Source organism: Chiloscyllium punctatum, chromosome 14, assembly GCF_047496795.1.
Source record: "Chiloscyllium punctatum isolate Juve2018m chromosome 14, sChiPun1.3, whole genome shotgun sequence".
In the NCBI taxonomy this organism is placed as follows: domain Eukaryota; kingdom Metazoa; phylum Chordata; class Chondrichthyes; order Orectolobiformes; family Hemiscylliidae; genus Chiloscyllium; species Chiloscyllium punctatum.
The window spans coordinates 86,667,308-86,674,168 of NC_092752.1; positions in this window are offsets into that span (position 1 = coordinate 86,667,308).

The following is a 6,861-nucleotide window of genomic DNA, read 5'->3' on the forward strand; positions in this document are numbered from 1 at the left end:
AGGATTATATTGTACTTTGCTCAAAAACTGCATGCATTCATGTAGAACTCTGAGCTCAAAAACTGCATGAATTTATGTCAAACTCTTATCTCACTTTTTAGATTAGAATCAATCTAAATATCAGGTCATAGACAGAGAACACAGGGGTCTAACACCTTCAACATAGTGTCCAGCTATCACCATTGTTAACAGCTAACCCGAGAATTCAACTTTAAAAAAAATGTTTTGTGATTTACACATGAAAGAAGTGAAAAAATCACTGTATTCTAAACGATGAAAGGCTTAACAGACAATCAATTCTTCAATGTATAATGTCAGTTACATCACACTAAAGTTTTGCTATAAATTCTGTGTTACGATCGAGCCCTCCACTATCACCTGATGAAGGAGCGTTGTTCCGAAAGCTAGTGTGCTTCCAATTAAACCTGTTAGACTATAATCTGGTGTTGTGTGATTTTTAACTCTCTTCAATAAGGTAGATTGATTTGTGACACAGAGATAAATGAAATTTAGACATCAGAGAGACGTGGTTACAGGGCGAACATAAATATTCAATGGATCGCAACCTTGTGGAAACTCACGAAAATGGGTAACGCTAACAATAATGGATATGAAAGGCATTACAGAGAAATCATTTGACCTCAGATCATGAAGTAGAGTCAGTCTGAATGTACATTCTGGCTACTACTTGCCAAGGACAGAAGGAGCAGAACAGCTTTATCCACCGAACAGCATTCCATTGCTCATCACTGCATTACACAGGAACTCATTGGAATTTTTTAACAAACACTTTGTGAGAATTTTGGGAAACTTCAATATTCCCATCATCTGGGACAGTCACACTAACAACAGTGATATTGGAAAAGTAGTTCAGACAATTTTTTTCAGTGTTTCTTTGAATAACAAATTGTGCAACTGGCAAGGGATGTAACTATCTCAGAGCGACCGTTGTGTGATGAAACTTAGTGAATGAGTAATGTCACCTGGAGAGATCCTTCGGGAAATTGTGATAAAGTGCAGTTTAAAGAAATATGAAGTTTTAAAGTGAATCACAGAAAGGACATGCTACGACTAGAAACAAAAACAGCCAATGACATGGGTTTGAGATGAGAACTGACCAAGGTAAAGAGGCAAAACAGACTGAAATATGTGCCTATAAATGAACAGTGGAAAACATTTTAAAGAACAGTGTAAATCACTCAACAAAAGAACATTCCACTGAAACAGACAAAACCTCAGCAAGAAATTCCCACCGGCCTCTCAGTCAGGACAAAATGGATCATATTAGATTATAAGGCTTAGAAAATCACCAAAAAGTACTTAAAATCCTGAAGAGAGAGAGTTTTTTAGGAGTAAGTGTTAAAGGAATTGAAAAGGGTCTGCTAGCAGAAGTTGGGCAGTGGGAAGGGGAATCAGTGTCAGGGTTCAATGTCACAAAAAGAACAGGGAGAGGTGAAGGTGCCAGAGGTGGTAAGAGTGTTGCTGAGAGTGGTCAGGGCCTGAACGATGTTACAAAACCAGTACGGATTGCTGCAGCTGGAAGGGTTTGCAGAGGTAGAGAGGGACATATGTATTTTAATTTATTCATTCATGGGATATGGGTGTCACTGTTAATTACCCAGAGGACAGCTCAGAGTCAGCCATATTGCAGTGGGTGTGGAGTCACATGTTAGCCAGGTCAGGTTAAAATGTCAGATGGTCTACACAAAAGGAGGTCAGGGAACCAGATGAGTTCTTCCCTCTGATCAACAACGCTTTTATGGTGGCCTGACCAATGTCTTGTACAGGTACAACATGACATCCCAACTCCTCCTCTCAATGCTCTCCCCAATGGAGGTAACCATCCCAAACGTCTACTTCACCAGCCTGTCTACCTGTGACACCACTTTCAAAGAACTGTGTACCTGCATCCCTGGGTCACTGACTGACAACACTACCCAGGGCCCGAACATTAACTGTACAAGTCCCACCCTGGTTTGTTTCACCAAAATGGAACACTTCACATTTATCTAATTAAACTTCATCTGCTATACTTCAGCCCACTATCCCAGCAGTACTGTTCATCCTGTTGTATCACAGATAACCTTCATCACTGTCCAGTTTACCACCAATTTCAGTGTCACTCAAAAAACTTACTTAACTGACTTAACAATATTCCCATCCAAACCATTTATCCAAATAACAAACACCAGGGGACCCACTCCACCGCTGGTCACATGTCTCCAGTCAGAAAAACAACATGTCTCCCACCACCCTCTGCCTGCTACCATCAAGCCCAATTTTCTGTCCAGTTGACAAACTCCTCCTAAACGCCATAACCTTTTACACTGATCTGAGCTTATTACCCAGTTTACCATATGACACGTAGAACACAGAACAGTACAGAACAAGACCCTTCGGCCATGATGACATGCCAATCTTTTCTCCGACCATAAGATCAAAAATAAAAGTGGCAGATAGAGTTTAATTCAGATAAATGCGAGGTGCTGCATTTTGGGAAAGCAAATCTTAGCAGGGCTTACACACTTAATGGTAAGGTCCTAGGGTGTGTTGCTGAACCAAGAGACCTTCAGGTGCAGGTTCATAGCTCCTTGAAAGTGGAGCCGCAGATAGATAGGATAGTGAAGAAGGCGTTTGTTATGCTTTCCTTTATTGGTCAGAGTATTGAGTACAGGAGTTGGGAGGTCATGTTGCGGCTGTACAGGACATTGGTTAGGCCACTGTTGGAATATTGCGAGCAATTTGGTTTCCTTACTATCGGAAAGATGTTGGGATACTTGAAAGGGTTCAGAAAAGATTTACAAGGATGTTGCCAGGGCTGGAGGATTTGAGCTATAGGGAGAGGCTGAACAGGCTGGGGCTGTTTTCTTTGGAGCGTAGGAGGCTGAGGGGTGACATTACAGAGGTTTACAAAATTATGAGGGGCATGGATAGGGTAAATAGACAAAGCCTTTTCCCTGGGGGTGGGGTGTCCAGAACTAGAGGGCATAGGTTATCGATGATATAAAAGAGACCTAAGGCGCAACTTTTTCATGCAGAGGATAGTATGTGTATGGAATGAGCAGCCAGAGGAAGTGGTGGAGACTGGTACAATTACAACATTTAAGCGGTATTTGTTTGGGTATTTGAATAGTAGGGATTTGAAGGGATATGGACCGGGTGCTGGCAGGTGGGACTAGATTGGGTTGGGATGTCTGGTCGGCATGGACAGGTTGGACTGAAGTGTCTGTTTCCATTTTGTACATCTCTAGGACTCTAACTTCCATACCATTCATTTTATTATCATCCATGTGCCTATCCAGAAGTATATTAAATGTCCCTAATACATCTAATTTTACCGCCACCGCTGGCAGTGGATCCCACTCAGCCACCACTCTGTATGTAACAAACCTACCTCTGAAATCTCCCCTTCACCATCCACTAATCACCCCAAAATTATACCCCCTTGTAATAACTATTTATATGAGGGTAAAAAATATCTCTCTCTATTCAATCTATGACTCTCATCACCTTGTTCACCTCTGTCAAGTCACCCCTCACCCTTCTTCACTCCAATGAGAAAAGCCTTAGCTCCCTCAACCTTTCTTCATAGGACATGCCCTCCAGTGCAGGCAGCATCCTGGTAAATCTCCTCTTTACACTATCTAAAGCTTCCGCATCCTTTGTGCAATGAAGGGACCAAACCTGAACACAATATTCCAAGTGGGGTCGAACTAGATCTCTATAGAGCTGCAGCATAACCTCACGGCTTTAAAAATCAAACCCAAACAAATGAAATCCCACACAATATATTGTTTCTTAACAAGCCAATCAGCTTGGGTGGCTACTTTGAGGGATCTATGGACTTGGTACCCAAGATCCCTCTGTTCCTCCACACTGCCAAAGATCGTACCTTTACCTCTGCATTCTGCATTCAAATTCAATCTTCAAAATGAATGACTTCACACTTTTCCAAGATTGAACTCCATCTGCCACTTCTCAGCCCAACTCTGCATCCTGTCAATGTTCCGTTGCAACCTACAACAGCCCTTCACACGATCAACCACTCCACCAACCTTCGTGTCATTGGGAAACTTACTAACCCCTCTTTCAATCACACATCCAAGTCATTCATAAACTCACAAAGAGCAGAGGTCCTGTAACCTCTCCCTGCAGAAAACCACTGGTCTCTGAGCTCCAGGATGAATGCTTTCCATCTATCATCACCCTCAGTCTTCTGTTTACAAGTAATCCTGTATCCCGACAGACAGGTTTCCCTGTATCCCATGCCTCCGTACTTTCTGAATGAGCCATAAAGGTGTTTCATCACATTCTCAAAAGATTCAACAAGACTTGTAAGGCATGACCTGCCCCTTACAAAACTATGCTGACTATCTCTAATCAAACTATGGTTTTCCAAGGAATAATAAATCCTGTCTCCCAGAGTCCTCTCCAATAATCTGCACACCACAGACATAAGACATAAGGTGTTCAATTCCCAGGATTATCCCTATTCCCTTTCCTGAACAAGGGAATAATATTTTACTGCCTCCAAACATCTGGTCCGACTCCAGTGGACAGTGAGGCTGCAAAGGTCATCACCAGGTGCTCAGTAATCCACTCCATTGGTTCCTGTTGTAACTTTGGACGCATCCAGTCTGGTTCAGTGACTTATGTATCCTTATCTTTTACAAAATTCTCAGCACATCCTCCTTCGTAACATCCACCTGTTCATGTACATCAGCCTGTTTCACGCTGTCCTCACAAACGACAAGACCCTTCTCAGCAGTGAATACTGAGGCATAGTATTCATTAAAGAACTCCCCTACCTCCTGTGACTCCAGGCACAAGTTCCTTTCACTATCCCAGATTGGCCTTTTCCTCACTCTGGCCATGCTCTTGTTCCTCCCATAAGTGGAGAATGCCTCACGGTTTTCCTTAATCCTTCCCAACAATGCTTTTTCATGCACCCTTCTAGTTGCCCTAAGTCCATCTCTTGGTTCTTTCCTGGTACCTTCAGAGAATCCCTACAGTGTGGAAACAGGCCATTTGGCCCAACACCTCCATATCAACCCTCCAAACAGTATCCAACACAGCCCCATTCCCCACCCTATTACTCTCCATTCGCCCTGACTAATGCCCCAAACCTACCCATCCCTGAACACTATGGGTAATTTAGCATGGCTAAGGCACCAAACTGGCACATCTTTGGGCTGTGGGGGGGAAACCGGAGCACCTGGAGGAAACCCACAGGGAGAATGTGCAAACACCCCAGAGACAGTCGCCTGAGGCTGGAATCGAAATGGAGTCCGTGGTGCTATGAGGTAGCAGTGCTAACCACTGAGACACCGTGCCACCCAATGTTACTCTCTGGAGCCCTGTCTGATCCTTGCTTCCTCAACCTTAAGTCAGCTTCATTCTTTCTCTTGATTAGATGCTAAAGTCCACGTGGACAATGTTGACTGCTCTGCTTTCATCTATCCTTGGCCACCTCCTCAAAGAGTCAATCCGGTTTGTGAAACAGGGCTTCCCACTCACAAAGCCATGCTGACCATCTCAAATCAGCCCTTGCCTTTATAAATGTAAGGATCTCTTTTCTCTCAGAATGTCCTCTAACAACTTCCCCATCACTGTTCTCATGGGGCTGTAATTTCCTGGCTTTTCCCTGCAGTCCTTCAGTGATGGAACAGCATTAGCCAACCTCCAGTCTTCCAACATCTTACTGTGCTGTTGATAATATACATATCTCTGTTAGGGATACTGCAATCTCTTCCCTAGCTTCCCAAAATATTCTAGGATTGACCTAATGAGCTACTGAGGATTGATCTACCTTTTTTTGTTTTAAGATTCCAGCACTTTCTCTTCTCTGTTGAGGGTTCTTTCCAAGACATCACTATTTATTTCCCCAAGTTCCCGAGCTTCCATGTCTTTCGCCACAGTAAATACTGACAAGATTATTTTGTCTAATATCTCACCCATCTCCTCTGGTTCCACACATAGGCGACCTTATTGATCTTTAAGGAGCCCTATTCTCTCCCAAGTTACTCTTTAGCCCTTAATGAAAATTGCATAATAGGCTTCTGATAATTCAAATACACCATATCCCCTATACCACTACACCCCTCCTACTCCCTTACAATTCTGCCATTTATATTCACACCAACAAATATAATCCAACAGGCTCGTGGCTGTATCAGTCGACGTGGAGACCACTGTCACACACAGTTACTGTGCTGCCCTTGCCATAAGTACATTCAGTGTCCCGACTGTAACCATATTGACATTCCCATCACTGTTCGGTGCCTACAAATGAATTCCTGCTAACGGTTGCCGCTGCTTGCTTATTCTCAGCTCTACTTTTGATATTCAGATCCACATGACTGTCTCATTAATGCATTAACCTCATGCTTCCTTCATAACTTGTTGGCTTTTTGCCCAGTCTGCATATTGGGGCTAGATTGGGTTGGGATATCTGCACAGCGGTTGGACCGAAGGGTCAGTTTCCATGCTGTACATCTCTCTGCTCTATGGCTCTATCCAAACAACCCTTCAGTATTCACTTCCCAGCGATGGTCATTCTGCAGCTACATCTCCGGAATGACAGTCCCATCATATCTGTTCCCTGTCATTCCATCTGCCTTATGGTGAACGCAGGGAGTCATTCCTCAGGAGTGGGGGGGGGGGGGGGGGGGGGTTGAACAGATGCGTAGAGGTTACAGAGATAGGGAGGCTAAGAATTAAACAGAGTTACATCTGGTCAAGAATGTCAGTGGGACAAAGGGGTTTTGGGATTGAAGGAATTTACAGAGATAGAGGGAGCTGGATTAGATTCTGGAGATAGGGATAGGGATGGAGATAGGAAGAGGCAGGCAGACTGAGAGG